Genomic DNA, 20,078 nt, shown 5'->3' with positions numbered 1-20,078 from the left:
CTACCCTGGGAACTTCCTTTTTAAAAAGTTTTTTTGGAGTTCCCATTGTGGACAGCAGAAACAAATCCTATTAGGAACCGTGAGGTTGTGGGTTTGATCCCTGGCCTCACTCAGTGGGTTAAGGATCCGGCATTGCCATAAGCTGTCGTGGAGGTCACAGATGTGGCTCGGATCTGGTGCTGCTGTGGCTCTGATTAGTCCTCTAGCCTGAGAACCTCCATATGCCGCGGGTGTGGCCCTAAAAATCAAAAAATTAAAAAATAAAATAAAAAGTTTATTTTATTTTTTTATTTTTTATTATCTTTAATTGCAGTATAGTTGATTTACAATGTTGTGTTCACCTCTGCTGTACAGCAAAGTGACTCAGGTTTTTAAAATATTCTTTTACATGTTTTTCCATTTTGGTTTACCACAGGCCATTGAATATAGTTCCCTTTGCTGTATAGTAGGGCCTTCTTGTTTATCCATTCAGTACATTAGTTTGCATCTGCTAACCCCAAATTCCCAATCCGTCCCCCACCCCCCACCCCTGGCCCCCTTGGAACCAAAGTCTGTTGTGTCATAGAAAGGTTCATTCGCGTCATATTTTAGCCTCCACATCCAAGTAATATATTTGTCTTTCTGACCTACTTCCCTTAGTATGATGGATCTCTAGATCCATCTATGTCGTTGCAAAATGCCATTTCAGTTTTTTTGTGTGTGCCTGGTGGCATATGGAGTCTGCATGGCCAGGTGTCACATCTTAGCCGCAGTCTTGATCTAAGCCACAGCTGCAGCAACGCAGAATCCTTAATCCAATTTGGGATTTTACCTGCCTCCCAGCCTTCCAAGATGCCTCTGCCAACCCTGTTTGTGCCACAGCGGTAACTCCCTCATATCAGTCTTTGTCACAGAGCTTATTTACTTCAAGCACAGCTTCTAATGAACAGGTACTGCTTTCACACCAGAGAAAAGTCGAAAAATCATTAAATCCCAACCACCAGTCCTTAGTGAAACATTAGTGAATGTGTTCTATTTGTGAGTCACTAGGTTAACCACACAACACTTAGAGTAAAAAAGGCCCTTAACTGCACTCACTGTGACCTTGGTAATGAAATCAAAGGTACTTTTTTTCTCAAACAATAAAAACCTTGTTAATTCACTTCCTCAAGCTCAAGCTGCAGAGATGCCAAGTTAAGAAACCCATTTTTCAGTGGAGCTTCTGTTGCAGTGACAAAAAACCAAAAAACAAACAAACAAACAAACAAAAAAAACCCTCCAAAACATGGCTTACTTTTAACTGGAAAAAGAAATTTCAACAGGACGCTTACAAACACTGAAATAAAGTTTGACTTTCTGTGTGGCCCCAAGAAGCAGAACGGCCCCCAAAAGTTTACGGTACAGAAGAAGCTTAGAGCAAGTAGATGTCAACTCGGAACAAAACACGCTCCTCGTCCAAACAAGGTTTCTAACAGTTAAAGCTGGTTTGAACACGGCAGCCGCTGCTCTCAGGTCCAGGTGGAGGGAAAGGGGCTCTGCGATCCGCGGACGGACCTTTCCGCCGGGGTCCACACCTGACATCACTCTGTCGAGGTCCTCACACAACAAACCCGAGTAGCGCGTTCTCCGAACGCAGGCCTCCAGGCCGGGTTCCTGCCGGTTCGCTGCCGGCGGGTTGGCCCGGAAAGGGAACCGCGGGCACGGGATGCGCTTTCCGCTGGGGGCTCGGAGATGAACCCGGCCGCGGGTCCTGCAGGCCGCTTTCCCCGTCGGGAACGCGGCCGCGGCGCAGAGGACACCGAGGGGTCGGAAGCGCCCTCGGGAGAGGCGGCGGGCAAGCGCGCCGGGTCGAGCTGGTGCCAGGGAAGCAAGCGCCCGCCGGCCACCCTGACCCCGCGACCTCGCGACCTATTTTTATTTTTATTTTTAAGGCCACACCTGTGGCATATGATAGCTCCTGGGCTAGGGGTCGAACCAGAGCTGCAGCAATGCCAGATCTGAGCCACATCTTCGACCTATGCTGCAGTTTGTGACAATGCCAGATAACCCACTGAGCGAGGCCAGGGAGCAAACCTGCATCCTCATGGATACTAGTTGGGCTCTTAACCCTCTGAGCCACAACAGGAACTCCAAAAGTTGATTTTATTGTAGTTGATTTACAATGTTGTGTTAATTTCTAGTGTATAGCAAAATGATTCATTTATACACACACACACACACACACACATATTCTTTTTCGAATTCTTTTCCATGATGGCTTTATCACAGGATATTAAATACAGTTCCCTGTGCTGTATAATAGGACCTTATTGTTTATCCATTCTATATGCTAATCCCAAACTCCCGATCCGTCCCTCCACCTCCCCCTTCCTCCTTGGCAGCCACAAGTCTGTTGTCTACGTCTGTGAGTCTGTTTCTTTTTTCGTAGATAAGTTCATTTGTGTCATAGTGCAGATTTCATGGTGTGTCATTTCAAAATAAAACTTTGACTTATCCATATTTAAAATATCTTATTTTGTTACATAGTAATAAAAATACATATATTACTCTATCATAAGTTTGTTTATTAATTATTTTAATATAATTAGTTACCTTTGTAGTCTTATATATTTTATTTGGTGCATTTAAAACATTCGGAGAAGGGGTCCTTAAGCCTCACCAGACTGTCAGAGGCCCGTGGCACCAAAGAGATTAAGAACCACTGGTTGGCCCTGCCCCTTCCATCCTGGGTTTTTGCACTTTTTTTTTTTTTTTTTTTGGTCTTTTTGGGGCTGCACCCACAGTACAAGGAAGTTCCCAGGCTAGGGGTAGAATCAGAAATGTACCTGCCAGCCTACACCACAGACACAGCAACATGGGATCCGAGCCATGTCTGCAACCTGCACCACAGCTCACAGCAAAGCTGGATCCTTAACCCACTGAGTAAGGACAGGGATCGAACCTGTGTCCTCATGGATACTAGTCGGGATTGTTACCACTGAGCCACGATGGGAACTCCCTCCATCCTGTTTTGTTGTTGTTGTTTGTTGTTTTTTGTTTGTTTTGTTTTTATAAATTCATTTTATTATTATTTATTTATTTACAGTCTTTTTTTTTCTTTTTGTCTTTTCTAGGGCCTCACTCGCAGCATGTGGAGGTTCCCAGGCTAGAGATCAAATCAGCACTGTAGCTGCTGGCCTACACCAGAGCCACAGAAACGCCAGATCCAAGCCGCATCTGTGACTTACACCACAGCTCACAGCAACGCTGGATCCTTAACCCACTGAGCAAGGCCAGGGATTAGATCCACAACCTCATGATTCCTAGTCAGATTCGTTAACCACTGAGCCACAACGGGAACTCCCATCCTATTTTTTTTTTTTTTGTCTTTTTTTTAGGGCCACACCCACAGCATTTGGAGGTTCCCAGGCTGGAGGTCAAATCAAGAGCTGTAGCCACCAGCCTACACCACAGCCACAGCAAAGCCAGATCCAAGCCACATCTGTGACCTACACCACAGCTCATGGCAATGCTGGATCCTTAATCCACTAAGTGAGGCCAGGGATTGAACCTGCATCTTCGTGGATACTGGTCAGATTCGTTGTTGCTGCACCACAACAGGAACACACTTTAAGTATTTTTTAATTAATTATTTATTATATTATTCCTCTTTTATTTATTTTTCAAAGCATGTGTCCCTTTTGGGTTTTTTGTTGTTGTTTTTGTTTTTGTTTTTTTTGTGTTTTTTTTTTTTGTCTTTTTGCCTTTTCTAGGGCCACACCTGCGGCATATGGAGGTTCCCAGGCTAGGGGTCTAATCGGAGCTGTAGCCTCCAGCCTATGCCAGAGCCACAGCAATTCGGGATCTAAGCCACATCTGTGACCTCCACCACAGCTCATGGCAATGCTGGATTCTTAACCCACTGAGCAAGGCCAGGGACTGAACCCACAACCTCATGTTTCCTAGTCGGATTCGTTAACAACTGTGCCATGACAGGAACTCCAATTTTTAATATACTATATAGTTCACATTTTGAAATCATCTGTTTAGCTTCACTAGAAAATAAAACCCATGATGACAGGAATTTGGATCTACTTTGTTCACTGTTACCCTCCCTAGAGGGTACACATCAGCCTTTAATAAGTACTTGTTGGCTGAAAGGATGAATAAATGAATGAATGAACACACACAATATTAGCTGTTCTGTGGATTAAAGACCTAGATATAAGACCAGACACTATCAAACTCCTAGAGGAAAACATAGGCCAAACACTCTCTGACATAAACGACAGCAACATCTTCTCAGATCCACCTATCAGAGTATTGACAACAAAAACAAAAATAAACAAATGGGACCTAGTCAAACTTCAGAGTTTCTGCACAGCCAAGGAAACCCTAAACAACACAAAAAGACAACCCACAGAATGGGAGAAAATCTTTGCAAGCAAATTGACTGACAAGGGATTAATCTCCAAAATCTATAAACAACTTCTGCAGCTCCATACCAAAAACACAAACAAGCCTATCAAAAAATGGGCAGAAGATCTAAACAGACAGTTCTCCAAAGAAGACATACAGATGGCCAAGAAACACATGAAAGGATGTTCAACATCACTCATTATCAGAAAGATGCAAATCAAAACCACTATGAGGTACCACCTTACACCAGCCAGAATAGCCATCATCCAAAAGTCTACAAACAATAAGTGCTGGAGAGGGTGTGGAGAAAAGGGAACCCTAGTACACTGTTGGTGGGATTGTAAATTGGTGCAACCACTGTGGAAAGCAGTATGGAGATTCCTCAGAAAACTAAACATAGAACGACCATTTGATGCAGCAATCCCACTCCTGGGCATCTACCCAGAGAAAACCACGACTCGCAAAGACACATGTACTCCGATGTTCACTGCAGCACTGTTTTCAATAGCCAAGACCTGGAAACAACCTAAATGTCCATCGACAGAGGAGTGGATCAAGAAGATGTGGTACATATACACCATGGAATATTACTCAGCCATTAAAAAGAATGAAATACCAGCATTTTAGGCAACATGGATGGACCTAGAAACTATCATGCTAAGTGAAGTCAACCATACAATGAGACACCAACATCCAATGCTTTCACTGACATGTGGAATCTGAAAAAAGGACAAACTGAACTTCTTTGCAGAACAGATACTGACTCACAGACATTGAAAAACTTATGGTCTCCGGAGGAGAGAGTTTGGGGGGAGGTGGGGGGATGTGCTTGGGCTGTGGGATGGAAATCCTGTGAAATCAGATTGTTATGATCATTATACAACTACAGATGTGATAAATTCATTTGAGTAATAAAAAAATTTTTTAATTAAAAAATAATATTAGTTGTTCTGGTTAGCTCTCTTAGTGAGGAGTAAGTGGAGATGGATAAAACACTGATGAATAATTCAAAATATTCTTTAAGCTCTCCAAGAGAATGTTCCAGTTCCCACTGTGGTGCAGCAGTAACGAAACTGACTACTACCCATGAGGACTTGTGTACAATCCCTGGCCTTGCTGAGTGGGTTAAAGGATCTGGTGTTGCCGGACCACATGCTGAGGGTGTGGTCCTAAAAGACAAAAGCATAAATAAATAAATAAGAAAGGTATATAATATCTACTTAACAGAGTTATATGAGGATTTAATGAGAAGTTATATAAAGAGCTTATATAACACAGTACTGACGCTTAGATATTACTCATTAAATGGCAGCAGTTATTATGTAGAGCCATATATGCTATATAGTGTTTGTTAATATATAATACATAGATTTAGTCATAAAATCCTGAATTTAAAATTAAGAAGAGGGAGTTTCCTGGTGACCCAGTGGGTTAAGGATCCAGCAATGTCTCTGCTGTGGCTCTTGTCACTGCAGTGATGTGGGTTCAGCTCCTGGCCTGGGAACTTCAAGAGCAGCCAGAAGAAACCTAAATTAAATCAAGGGGGAAAAAAATGAAGCCAACATTGGAGAAATCAGACCAGTGAGATGATAAGAAATTAGACTCTTGGTGACATTGTTGGAGAGCTTGATCAAGCCTCACCTGCTGCCAGACCTACTTCTGACTTTCTTACTTACATGAACAAATAGAATCTCTTTATTTTTTTAACGCATTTGAATTGGGCTTTCTGTTGGAAATAACTAAAAGTATCCTAAAAGATACACAGGTAATAAGCAGAGACACATTTAACCAATTCATACAGCAAAGATTTAACCAGCCCCTACACTGTTCCTAGCCAGTGGACAGTCACAAAAGTTAATAGAACCTCCTCTCCTAGAACTCATCGCATTCAGTCAAAAAGATAGAAGAGAACACATGTATCACAATACTGTATCTGATGGATAGAGTGAGTCAGTACCCCCCATCCAGTAAGCTCCCAGGTCCCCTGGCAGCCAGGGATTTATGTTTGGCCCCTCAGATTCACTCAGACAGGATTTAGAAAAACAGAAGAGAGGTGGAGGCCAGCTTCCCATTGCTGCCAGAAATAAAGTGTGAAAACATTGGGTTTTTCCGAAGCAAGTTAGTAAAGATGTGGTTTCCCTTGCTTAGGGGACCTTAAGAATAAGATTGGGGAGTTCCCGTCGTGGCGCAGTGGTTAACGAATCCGACTAAGAACCATGAGGTTGTGGGTTCGGTCCCTGCCCTTGCTCAGTGGGTTAACGATCTGGTGTTGCCATGAGCTGTGGTGTAGGTTGCAGACGTGGCTCGGATCCAGCGTTGCTGTGGCTCTGGTGTAGGCCAGTGGCTGCAGCTCCGATTCAACCCCTAGCCTGGGAACCTCCATATGCCGCGGGAGCGGCCCAAGAAATAACAACAACAGCAGCAAAAGACAAAAAGACAAAAAAAAAAAAAAAAAAGAAAAGAATAAGATTGGACTCTGAGGAGTTCCCGTATGGCGCAGTGGTTAACAAATCCGACTAGGAACCATGAGGTTGCTGGTTGGGTCCCTGCCCTTGCTCAGTGGGTTAACGATCCGGCGTTGCCATGAGCTGTGGTGTAGGTCGCAGACGCAGCTCAGATCCAGCGTTGCTGTGGCTCTGGCGTAGGCCGGTGGCTGCAGCTCCTGTTCAACCCCTAGCCTGGGAACCTCCATATGCCGTGGGAGCGGCCCAAGAAATAGCAAAAAGACAAAAAAAAAGATCGGACTCTGGTTCATCTGCTGCCACAGATTGTGGCAGGCATGGTTGGTGCATCAGTAGCAGCTTCTGAGCTATGGTAATGATGTGATTATGGAGCCTCATCTTTCTGGTTAGAGCAGCGTTCTTTTTTTTTTTTTCCAGATTTTTTTTTTAATTTTTGAATTGTAACCAATTGTTATTTCTCCAATACATTTTTTTCTACTGTACAGCATGGTGATCCAGTTACACATACATGTATACATTCTTTTTCTCCCATTATCCTGCTCCATCATAAGGGACTAGACATAGTTCCCAGTGTTACACAGCAGGACCTCATTGCTAATCCATTCCAAAGGCAATAGTTCGCATTTATGAACCCCAAGCTCCCAATCCATCCCACTCCCACCCCCTCCCCTTTGGCAACCCCAAGTCTATTCTCCAAGTCCATGAGTTTCTTTTCTGTGGAAAGATTCCTTTGTACCATATATTAGATTCCAGACATAAGTGATATCATATGGTGTTTGTCTTTCTCTTTCTGACTTACTTCACTCAGTATGAGAGTCTCTCGTTCCATCCATGTTGCTGCAAATGGCATTATTTTGTTCTTTTCTATGGCTGAGTAGTATTCCATTGTGTATATATGCCAATCTTCCTGATCCAATTATCTGTCATGGACATTTGGGTTGTTTCCATGTCTTGGCTGTTGTGAACAGGGCTAGAGCAGTGTTCTTGATCCTCTAGTTCTGCGGGGTCATTCCTGAAAATCTGACCTGGAGCCTGATCCTTCAGCTCATGCAGTGATTCTGTGAGGCACTTAACATCTTTATAAATACCTTCCTGCTTCAACTGGCCAGCATGCAACTGAATCCTAATTGAAACACTAAGTGTTCAGTGATATAACTGCCTTTCTTTGGTTTTGTTTTGTTTTGTTTTTTTGTTTTTCAGGGCTGCACCCTTGGCATACGGAGGTTCCCAGGCTAGGGGTCGAATCAGAGCTGTAGCTGCTGGCCTGCACCAAAGCCACAGCAACGCAGGATCTGAGCTGTGTCTGAGACCTACACCACAGCTCACAGCAACGCCAGATCCTTAACCTACTAATTGAACCTGCATCCTCATGGATGCTAGTCAGATTAGTTAACTGCCGAGCCACAATGGGAACTCCAATATAACTGCATTTTAAATGTCTAGAGTGGTCACAGTGTTCCAAAGACTATGATGGGGAGTTCCCTGATGGCTCAGTAGGTTAAGGATCCAGCCTTGTCACTGCTGTGTTGTGGGTTCGATCTCTGACCTGGGAACTTCTGCATGCCGAGGTCATGGCCAAAAAAACAAGGAAAAGATAATGATGGAACCAGGCTTTGAAGGACAAGGGTTGATAAGACAAATAATAGTAGTGGTCATACAAGCCAGATTATAGACCTAAATCTGAAAAGTAAAACAACAAAGTTTCCAGAAGGAAAAATTTTAAAATATATTTCTGAACTTGGAGGAGGCAAAAATTTCTTAAGAAGGCAAAATAAGCATTGCAAAAGAAAAGGCTAATAAACTGGACTCCATTAAAATTAAGAACAGCAGTTCATCAGAATATAACAGTAAGAGAGTGCAAAGATATGACAGATTGGTAGAGTTCCCACTGTGGCACAGCAGGTTTAGGATCCAGCATTGCCATGGTTGTGGCATAGGTAGAAGCTGTAGGGCAGATTCGATCTCTGGCCCAGGAATCTCCATTTGCTGTGGGTGTGGCAAAAAAAAAAATTTTAAGACAGAGATTGGTGAAGATATTTGCAATATATGTATCAAGGTAGCTCCTACAAGTGAGATCATCCAACTTAAAAATGGGCAATACAGGAGTTCCCTGGTGATCTGGTGGTTAGGACTTGGCACTTTCACTGCTGTGGCCTAGGTTCAAACCCTGTTCTAGGAACTGAGATCCCACCGCAAGCTGCTGTACATTGCAGCAAAAAAAAAGGAAAAAAAAAAAAAAGATGAGGTGACTAACAAGCTTATTCAGCTAAAAAATGGACAAGCCGGATGAAAATCCAGACCTGCCTGGCTCTATTCTTTCTGCAGCACAACCTTGTCTCTCCCTGAATGTTCCATCAAGAAAACAAAAGCCAGAATTCCCACTGTGACATGGCAGATTAAGGATCCGGCTTTGCTGCAGCTGGAGCATAGGTTGCAGCTGTGGTCTGGATTCGCTCTCTAGCCTGGGAACTTCCATATGCCATAGGTGTGACCAAAAAAAGAAAAAAAAAAAAAAAAAAAAAAAAAAAGGCAATCTAGGAATTTCAAGCAGGAAGGGATTTTTTTTTTCTTTTTTTGTTTTTTTTTAGGGCCTAACGCATGTCATATGGAGGGTTCCAGGCTAGGGGTAGAATCAGAGCTGTAGCTGTCAGCCTACACCACAGCCACAGCAATGCTGGATCCTTAACCCACTGAGTGAGGCCAGGGATCGAACCTGCAGCCTCATGGTTCCTGGTCGGATTCATTTCCGGAGTGCCATGATGGGAACTCCATCAAGCAGGAAGGAATTTAACACAGGGAATTAGGTGTTTGCAGAGGGAACTAGGAGTGCAGTCAGATAGGAGTACTATCTTTTAGGGTCAAGAGTTCCCATGTAACTGTGAAGAGTCAGAATGCTGTTCCTGCCACCTGGAGTCAAGAAACTACAGGAAGAGTTCCCTTGTGGCGCAGGGGTTTAAGGATCTGGTGTTGACACTGCAGAAGCTTGGGCTCTGCTGTGTCGCCGGTTTGATCCCTGGCCTGGGAACTTCCACATGCCAGAAGTGTGGCCAAAAAGAAAAGAAAAGAAAGAAACTACAGGAAATCCTGGCCCATGTTGCAGTCAGTGCTGCCCTGCTGTCTGGAGACAGGAGATTAGCAGGGGGATGGAGTCATCCAGCCTCTGCAAAAGCTCATTATCTGCAGAAGCCCACCCAACTATCACGGCTGCCAAAGGAGGAAGAATGGATTCTACCCCTCTTGCACCTTCCAAATACCATGTAAGCACATTTCTTCAGAACACACTGAACTATATCCATAATCTTGCCAGTAAAAAATCTGGAACATGTATGTAATTCCTGAGTTTCCAGCTCAGGAACCCAGTGAGAACACAGAATGGGGTGGCGTGGCTGCCGGCCACCAACATTCAAGTTCACGCACAAGGTCCAAGGCCAGGCCTGCTTTGTGACCACCTCTGAGCTAGACACATATCCTTTTATTCTTTCAATGACCACTGGTATTTACTGAGGACCTACGATATGCCAGGCCCTGCACTAAAGCCCTAGGAATACAACAATGAAAGGGTCCAAGCCCCTGTGCCATCCATGTCCCATGGTCAAGAGAGGTGGGACTCCATCCAGGAGACAGACATGGTCAGACAGAGTCTGGAGTTTTCTGTCCAAGGAAATTCATCCAAACAACACACATTCATTGAGCACCTACTATATGCAGACTGTGTGAGGTCTGGGCACAGAGTGGTGAATATGGTGACATACCTGTCCCTACGCATTTCCACATTCTCCCCCAGAAAGAATCATCCAGTCTAGCAATTGTACATGTATCTTTTATAAGTCAACAGCTCCAGCCCTGGCCTCTCTCCTAAGATCTAGACGCTTATCTATCTCACTGCCGGGTTGGCCTCCTCTGGATCAAAATCAGCATCCCAACAATGACCCATTTCATGCAGAGTCATACCAAGCCCTGGACACAGTTTCATTCACTTCACCCTCATTAATCCTATGAAATGAGTACCGTAATTATTTCTATTTTACAAGCGATAAAATGAAACCCTTGGCTTAAAATAGATTAAAGTAACGTGAAAGTTATTAAAGGGCCAGAATTCCAACTCAGCCGGTCTGGCTCCAGAATCGTGCGCTCAGCCCCTGAGCCCTGAAGCTCCCCTTGGATGCTCTCACGAGCATCGCAAACAGCAAGTCTGATGACCGCTCCGCTCTGGCTCCAGCTGCCGTCATCCACATCGTGAGAGATGACATTCCCCCAGTTGCTCAAGCCAAAAGCCAAGACTCATTCCTCTGTTTGTCTGTTTTTGTTGTGTTTTGTTTGTCTCTTTGCTTTTTTGTATTTTTACATTAGAGTTCATTTACAATGTTCTGTGCATCTCTGCTGTTCAGCAAAGTGACCATGTCATACAAACATATACATGCTTTTTCTCATATGATCTTCTATCATGTTCTATCACAGCTGACTGGATATAGTTCCCTGTGCTGAACAGCAGGACCTCAAGGCTTACCCATTCTAGATGTAAGAGTTCAGGACTCCTTCTTGATTCTTCTCGTTTATTCACATCCCTGTGTTTAACCCATCAGCCATTTCTACTGATTTTACCTTCAAAACATCTTCCAGCTCTGCTCACACTGTACCATCTCCTCTGCTGTCACACTGGTCAGTCATCTCCTGCCCTGACTACTATGGTCACCTCCCAAATTGTCACCCTGCTCCTGCTCTGAACTTCGTCCATCCCTGATAACATCCTGTGTCTTAAAACATAAATCGGTCACATCATGTCCCTGCTGAAGGGCCTCTGATGGCCTTTCATTGGACTCAGAATAAAAACCGACCCCTTAGCCTGGCCTCCACGGCCCTGCCCCATGTGGAAGCCCACATCTTCACCTCTCTCCGTCACTCACTCTGCTCCAGCCACACTGTCCTGACGGCTAGTCCTCAAACATTCCATGCTCCTTACATAGCCCCAGGGCCTCTGCATTTGCTTGGAATTCTCTGCCCCAGACCCTCCCATGCCTGGCTTCTTCTCATTTAGGTCTCAACTCAAACGTCATCTCAATTCAAAGAGGCTTCCCCTAGCCCCTTCCTAACCCTGGCTCAGAAAGGTATCATTCCAACTATCTATCCATTCCATTACTCTTCTCTATTTTTTTTTTTTTTTTTTTTTTTGGCTTTTTGCTATTTCTTGGGCCGCTCCCGCGGCATATGGAGGTTCCCAGGCTAGGGGTTGAATCGGAGCTGCAGCCACCGGCCTACACCAGAGCCACAGCAACGCTGGATCCGAGCCACGTCTGCAAACTACACCACAGCTCACGGCAACGCCGGATCGTTAACCCACTGAGCAAGGGCAGGGGCTGAACTCGTAACCTCATGGTTCCTAGTCGGATTTGTTAACCACTGCGCCACGGTGGGAACTCCACTCTTCTCTGTTTTTGTAGTGGTTTTCATTACCTGAAATTACCTTATTTATTAATTTGTTGAGGAGTTCCCATCGTGGGGCAGTGGAAACGAATCCAACGAATCCAACTAGGAACTATGAGGTTGCAAATTCAATCCCTGGCCTTGATCAGTGGTTAAGGATATGGCGTTGCTGTGAGCTGTGGTGTAGGTCACCGACACGGCTTGGATCTGGAGTTGCTGTGGCCCTGGCATAGGCTGACAGCTGTAGCTCTGATTTGACCCCTAGCCTGGGAACCTCCTTATGCCATGGATGTGGCTCTAGAAAGACAAAAAGACCAAAAAAAAAAAATTTAATTTGTTGACCTGTTTGTGTGTTAATATTTACTGACCCCCTACTTTGTGCCACCACATTGTTGACCTTAAAAATAAAACAGTCAGGGAGTTCCCATTGTGGTTTAGTAGGTTAAGGACCTGACGTTGTCTTTGAAGATGCAGGTTTGACCTCTGGTCAGGCCCAGGGGGTTAAGGATCTAGTGTGGCGCAGGTCACAGCTCCAGCTCAGATTCAGTCCTTGGCCTGGGAACTTCCATATGCCATGGGTGCAGCCAAAATAAATTTAAAATTAAAAATTAAAGTCAATTATTTTAATAGCAAAAGTGGGTTTATTTGAAACTAGCAGATAACTGCAATTCCAGAAAAGCAAGCCACAACAAATACCACAGACAAGAAAGACAAACAAAGGCAAGGAATACAATCTAATCTTATTTATAGAGATAAAGGAGAAAGTTGAGAGGGGTTGTTTTGAACTAAAATTCATTGGAGAAAACTGAGAGTTCAGGGTGATGATGGTTTCTCATTGGCTGAGTTGGTGGGGTAGTTGATTTCTTGCAGGAGATGCAATGTATATCTTTTCCTGTTGCAGCCTGTAATTGATGATTTGATTATTCTTTTTTTTCTTTTTTTTTTTTTTTTTTTTTTTTGTCTTTTACCATTTCTTAGGCTACTCCCACGGCACATGGAGGTTCCCAGGCTAGGGGTTGAAACGGAGCTGTAGAAACGGAGCTGTAGCCACTGGTCTACGCCAGATCCAAGCTGTGTCTGCGACCTACACCACAACTCACGGCAACACCAGATCCTTAACCCACGGAGCAACGCCAGGGATTGAACCCACAACCTCATGGTTCCTAGTCAGATTCGTTAACCACTGAGCCAAGACGGGAACTCCGATTTGATGATTCTTCTGTGTTGATTTTTCAGATAGGCTCTGTAATTTGAACTGGAGTGGTACTTCAAGAGCTCCCCCTTCTGGCCTCTCAACTCCATTTCAGCGAGGTTTCCCTATTAATTTTCAGTGGGAAGGTGTTCCAGCACCAAGACCAGAGCCTACACTTGATGAGGCTAAATAAACTGTTGAGAGGATGTGCATTTAGTCCAGGCTCTGAGAGAACGGACACTAGTCAAATGTCAGATGTAACTGTATAATGGAAAGCACCTAACTAGAATTCAGTCTAGCTTGGTGATCCTGAAGCTAAGATTTAGGACCTGCAGAGAACAGAAAGTATTCAACCTAGTTTAAACAGGAAGGAATCTATTACAGAGTGTTCTATGTTATAAAAAATCAGGAGATCTTAAAAATGGGGGGGGCACAGTCTTTAAGGCATTAGCCTGCTGTGGCCCCCTTTGCCTAGCAAAGCAATCAAGCTATCTTTAAAAAAAAGAAAAAGAAAATCAGGAGACCTGAAAGAAACAAATTTTAGATTGAGCTTTCAGCACTGACTCCCAGAATCACACCATGGAAGCTGGTTCCCAAGAGAGCTGCCCCTGGCTCCAGATCCTCACCACCCCTGCTGAAGCCACCAGGATCAGGGAGCTCTTGCTGCCACCCCTGCAGAGCCATGCTGTGCCTGTCACAATGGATTGGCATTGCCAGCAGACCCACCAGCAGCAGCTGCCCAGCCCCACCTCTCACCCTACCTGAACCTGATACCTACACACTAGAAAGGGCCATAGACAAGAACAAATATGTGCAAACAACGCTTGTCAGCAGAAACTTACGTCTCCCTTCCAAAGGTCATGTAAGCGTCTCCAATTGGCTGAAGCTAAGTCACACCCAGAACTCAAGCTCTGAGTGAAAGGGAGTTTGGGAAATGTGTTTTCATTTTTCCAGCTCTGCCGAAAGGCAGACCCAGAGAGGAAGAGCAAATGGATACTGAGGGACTGTCTGCTGTATGCATCACCATGCAGGTGCATGTGTGTGCCTTGTGTGCACACGTGTCTGTCTGTGCATGTACAAGTGCTATGGACATGTTTGCATGTATGTGTGTTTGTGCTTGTGTGAATGTGTGTGTATGCATGTGTACACATTTGTGTGCATGTGTGTGATGGGGGGGCATTTGGAGGAGTAGCAGACATCAAGACCGGAGAGAAGGAGGCATTATCAAAAAGACCATCACACGGAGTTCCCGGCGTGGCACAGAGGAAACGAATCCGATTGGGAACCATGAAGTTGCGGGTTTGGTCCCTGGCCTCGATTAGGTGGGTTAAGGATCTGGCATTACCGTGAGCTGTGGTGTAGGTCGCACACATGGCTCGGATCCCAAGTTGCTATGGCTCTGGTGTAGGCTGGCAGCTGTAGCTCTGATTGGACCCCTGGCCTGGGAACCTCCATATGCCATGGGAGCAGCCCTAAAAAAAGAGGGAAAAAAAAAAGACCATCACAGACACTTCCTCTGTGAGGACCTGTACCAGAGCTCCTGAGAGTCCTTCAGCCAAGCTAGGAGAACAGGCTTTAACTGTCCAGTGGTCTAGTTCTACCTCCTTACTTTCACTAGTAGGGAAAACAAAGCCAGAGGAATTCATGTCCTCACCTAAGGCCATACTGCAAGTTGAAGCATTGGCCTAAACCCAACCAGGTCCCCAAGGGGTAAGGCCTCTGTTCTTCACTTGGTGACCAGGTGCTCAGGGAGGGTTTCACCTGAAGGATCCTCCTGTACTGGGCGCCCGGTCACCAAGACGCCAGGGGGCGCTGCCTTTCCCTTGCTCAGCAGGACTCGTCTCTGGTCCTTCTGGGGCAGGCTCTGCGGTACCTCAACGATAGCAAATATTTACAGACACCTGCTGTGAGCCGGGCAGTGTGGCAGGTGGCGGTGGGAGGCGGATGAACACGTAGGTTATAATGCCTCCCTCCAGCAATGCCCAGTCCTCTGGGTGAGTCAGGTGAACAATCAAGAGGCCAGAGGGAGGGAGGGGGCACGGAGGAGCCATCCTAACTGTTGTCAACAAGGAAACTGAGACTCAGAGAGGATCCCTGACTTGGCCAAACTTATGCAGCCCCTCAGTGGCTGAGCCCAGATTTTGAATGCAATATATTTTGTTAACCTGAAACAATAAACAAGCCTGTTTTTTTACCAGCAAAACAGGTTTATCTGGGAGCAGCAAAGAATTGGAACTGTGGAAGACCACATCCAAGTCCAGTAAAGGAGAGGAAACCTTATATAGAGAAGGGGAAGTCGGAAGGGGCTGTTATAAACAAAAGGTCTATTGGAGAAAGCTGGGATTTTGAAGTATAGCAGCTTTTCATTGGCTGAGCTGTGACAAGCTCTCACTGGTTAAGCTGTTGCCAGTGGAGGAGAAAATCTTTCTTCCTCCTGCTGAAGGCTGTAAAGTAGTTCACTTCCTGCTGGAGATGCAAGGTATGTCTCTTCCTATGGGTTTGTGGTTTTGGTTGGGTTTGGGGTTTTGTTTGGGGTTTTTGGTTTTTGTGTTTGTTTCTTCCCGCTGGGATCTGTATTAATGCCTAGTGGACTTTCATAGAGTTCCCCCTTCTGGCCTCTGGCTCCACCTTAGGGAGGTTTTCCTTCATTAATTTTTCACTCTTTAAATCCAAACCCATGATTTTATAATATAGGAGGCAGGATAGCAGAGAGGGTGGGCTTAGATGTCACCCAGACCTGTGTCCAAATCCTAGGCCGAGCCCTTTATCAGCTGTGTGTCTTGGGTGAGTTACAAACCTCTCCTCGCCTTGGTTTTCTCACACATAAAACGAGGCCATGAATATTTCTTCCTTGTGGAAAAGGAGGGAGAGTTAGATGAGATAATGCATGGAAATGGCTGAGCCTGTTCTGCAGCACATAAGAAATCCTCAGTAAGTGGAATACTATTCAGCCATTAAAAAGAATGAAATAATGTCACTCACAGCAACATGGATGCAACTAGAGATTCTCATACTAAGGAAAGTAAGTCAGAAAGATAAATACCATATGATACCGCTTATATGTGCAATCTAAAATACAGCACAGGGAGTTCCCGTAGTGGTGCAGCAGAAACAAATCCAACTAGGAACCATGAGGTTACAGGTTCAATCCCTGGCCTCGATCAGTGGATTAAGGATCCAGCGTTGCCGAGAGCTGTGGTGTAGGTCACAGACACAGCTCAGATCTGTGGCGTAGGCCGGCAGCCATAGCTCTGATTTGACCCCTAGCCTGGGAACCTCCATATGCCACGGGTGTGGCCCTAAAAATCAAAATAAATAAACAAATAAATAAATAAAAATAAGATATGGCACAAATGAACCTATCTACAAAACAGAAACAGACTCACAGACGTAGAGCACAGACTCGTGGTTGCCAAGGTGGAGGGAAGGGGGAGGGGGACGGACTGGGAGTTCAGGGTTAGTGAATGCAAACTATTACATTTAGAATGGATACACAATGAGGTCCTGCTGTATAGCACAGGGAACTGTATCCAATCTCTTGGGATAGATCATAATGGAAGATAATATAAAAAGGGAATGTATATGTATGTATGAGTGGGTCCCTTTGCCATATAGCAGAAATCAGCATGTCGTGAATTGACTATAATATAAAATAAAGTGGAGGAGTTCCCATCGTGGTTCAGTGGTTAATGAATCCCACTAGGAACCATGAGGTTGCAGGTTCGATCCCTGGCCTTGCTCAGTGGGTTAAGGATCTGGCATTGCTGTGAGCTGTGGTGTAGGTCACAGACATGGCTCGGATCTGGCATTCCTGTGGCTCTGGCCTAGGCCAGCCGCTACAGCTCCGATTTGACCCCTAGCCTGGTAACCTCCATATGCCGCAGGAGCAGCCCTAGAAAAGACAAAAAGACCAAAAATAAATAAATAAATAAAATAAAGTGAAGGTGGTCGGGCGGACTGTGTTCCCTCTACCAGGGCAAAGGTTAGTTGATTGACTGACTGACCATCTGAATGAATATTGGTTGATTCTGGAGCAGCTGTGAGAAGGCAAAGGGGATGGAGAGTTGATAGCAGTGGTTGAGGGAGCCCTGGGCTTGGGTTGAGAGACTTGGGTTCAGGTACTGAATGTAAAACCGTACACCTCAGTTTGGAACTTGAACTCACGTGCTGGGACTCTAACCCAGCTAAGACTCAGATCGGTACTTGAACCCATGGGCCAGGACTCAAACCCGGCCAAATCCCAGACTGGGACTTGAACTCATTGGTTTTTTTTTTTGTTGTTTTTAATTAAATTCACACACCTAGTCCCGGGGACGTACTGAAGTGCCGTGGATGTCTCAGCACAGAAAGAATTCAGTGAGCGGCAAAGTGATAGGGAAGAAGCAGCTTTACGGAGAGACAGAGTGTGGGCCATCTCAAAGGCAAGAGGCCCTGAAATGCAGGGTAGTGAGTTTTTCTGGGCTGGCGATTTCATAGGCTGATGAGTGGGAGGATTAATTCAACTATTTCTGGGAAGAGGAGGGGGTTTCCAGGAATTGGGCCACCACTCACTTTTTGGCCTTCTGTCTCAGAACTGTCACGGTGCCTGTGGATGCTGTGTCATTCAGTATATGCCAGGGTATTACAATGAGCATATAACGAAACTCCAGGTCCACTGAAAGTCAAATCATAAACCACCTTGGACCTAGTTGGTTGTAAACAGTTCTTACCATATCCTGAAGGACTCTGTCATTCTTTCAAGGTTTGTGCCCTGCCTCCTTCCCTCCCGTTTCAAATGTGCAGGGTGAGAGGAAGGGGCTGATGGGGGAAGAGCACAGGGAGAGTGACCAGGGCAGAGGCCCACATGGTTCTGCAGTGAGAGGACAGGACCACCCAGGAGCTGGAGCTCCTTGGTGAGGGGTTAAGTGCCAGAGGTGGGGAGGTCCAGGCTATGGAGTTCAGAGGTCACCAACTGGAAACCTGAGTGCATGTCTGGTTTGGCCACTGCTGTGTTTAAAACAACAGGAACCTTGGGGGTTTCCACCATGGCACAGTGGGTTAGGAGTCCAACTTCAGCCGCTCTAGTAGCTGCTGAGGTGTGGGTTCAATCCCCAGCCTGGGTGGTAGGTTGCAGGTGTGGCTCCGATTCAATTGGATTCAGTCCCTGGCCCAGGAACTTTTATATGCCATGTGTCATTATCTCTTCATCAGGCGTGTTCTAGGCACCAGGAAAATGATAATTAACAAGAGTAGGTTCTCGTCCTCCTTGACCTTAGGGGGAGTCAGACAATGCAGTGATCATCACAGAGAGGGTTACACCATCCCACACAGCAATAAAGGCTGTTCGGAGAAATACAGTTTCTAAGAAAACTAAGAGAATGGGGGGGGGCTAATTTAGACTGGGGATCAGAGAGGAGTGGGGAGTCAAGTCCCCATCTTCCTTTCATTTTAAGAATTTCTTTCCCTGTGCACTAACCCACTTGCTCTGTTGGCATTAAAGCTCCTTGCTCCAGCCTGGGGACACAGAAACCATTCAGTAAATACTGGCTCCTGTTATCATTGTTTTTCCCCACATCCTGCCACCTGTCATTCACACCCTCCTCCAGAGGAGCAAAGGGCAAGTGTCCCTGCAGGCAGAGGGAAGGCTAAGTGCCCTGATTTGTTGGCCTAGGCTTTTGTCACAAACCCTGAAGACTGATGGCCAGGAAAGAAAGGAGGCATCCTTTCTCTGGCTCCCACAGTGGGCTGAGTGTGGCGCCAGGGCCTTTACAGACATGCCTTCACTAACGTGGCACCATCCCCATTTTACAGATGGGGAAACCAAAACCCAGGGAGACCAGGGCAAAGCAGAGATAAAAACCTAGAAGATCTTGGCTTTGAAATGCACGTTCTTCACGCCACACAGCAAGCTGCCAGAAGAAACACAGTGGCTGGTGGTAGGAAAAACAAAATCAGACCAACAAAAAAAAGAAAACCACTGAGGAGTTCCCGTCGTGGCTCAGTGGTTAACGAATCCGACTAGGAACCATGAGGTTGCAGGTTCGATCCCTGGCCTTGCTCAGTGGGTTAAGGATCCGGCGTTGCCGTGAGCTGTGGTATAGGTCGCAGACGCGGCTCGGATCCCGTGTTGCTGTGGCTCTGGCGTAGGCCAACAGCTACAGACAGCTCTGATTAGACCCCTAGCCTGGGAACCTCCATATGCCGCGGGAGCGGCCTAAAAATGGCAAAAAGACAAAAAAAGAAAAAAGAAAAGAAAACCGCTGAAAACCATGTAGATGCACATCAATTGAGGATTAGCTAAATTCAGCATGGAATATTCACTCAATAGAATCCTGGTCTGCTGCTTGAAAAAATGAAGTAGATGAATGGCTTTCATACGTCTGTATCGTTTTCTAGTGGGAGGGAGTTGCCATAAGTGTGCCTTATATCTGTAATTATTTTAAAGTGGATGTCAAGCTCAATTCACAGGTGTGCAAGAAACAGAGCATCTGCTCATTTGCTTTATTATTTATTTATTTAGGGCTGCACCTGCAGCATGTGCAAGTTCCCAGGCTACGGGTTGAATCGGAGCGCCCTGTGGCCTCCACCACAACCACAGCAATGCCAGATCTGAACCACATCTGCAACCTACACCACAGCTCATGGCA

At 45.5% G+C, this 20,078-nt stretch overlaps 1 long non-coding RNA gene across 1 annotated transcript; it reads left to right on the top strand.

Annotated features, from left to right (window-relative positions):
• Nucleotides 1–14,402: 14,402 nt before the first annotated feature.
• On the top strand, nucleotides 14,403–19,405 carry LOC146402654 (uncharacterized). The gene is made up of 2 exons (XR_014807432.1): nucleotides 14,403–14,774; nucleotides 15,651–19,405. It is a non-coding gene; the product is annotated as an uncharacterized LOC146402654 (long non-coding RNA).
• The last annotated feature ends 673 nt before the right edge of the window (nucleotides 19,406–20,078 follow it).

This window comes from Sus scrofa, chromosome 6 (genome assembly GCF_054392235.1).
Source record: "Sus scrofa isolate SSC_HxYL_T2T_F1_AM1 chromosome 6, Sscrofa_HxYL_maternal_Yorkshire_Landrace_v2.0, whole genome shotgun sequence".
NCBI classification, from domain to species: Eukaryota; Metazoa; Chordata; class Mammalia; order Artiodactyla; family Suidae; genus Sus; species Sus scrofa.
The sequence above is the reverse complement of the archived record's forward strand: the minus strand, read 5'-3'. Positions and strand labels throughout refer to the sequence as shown.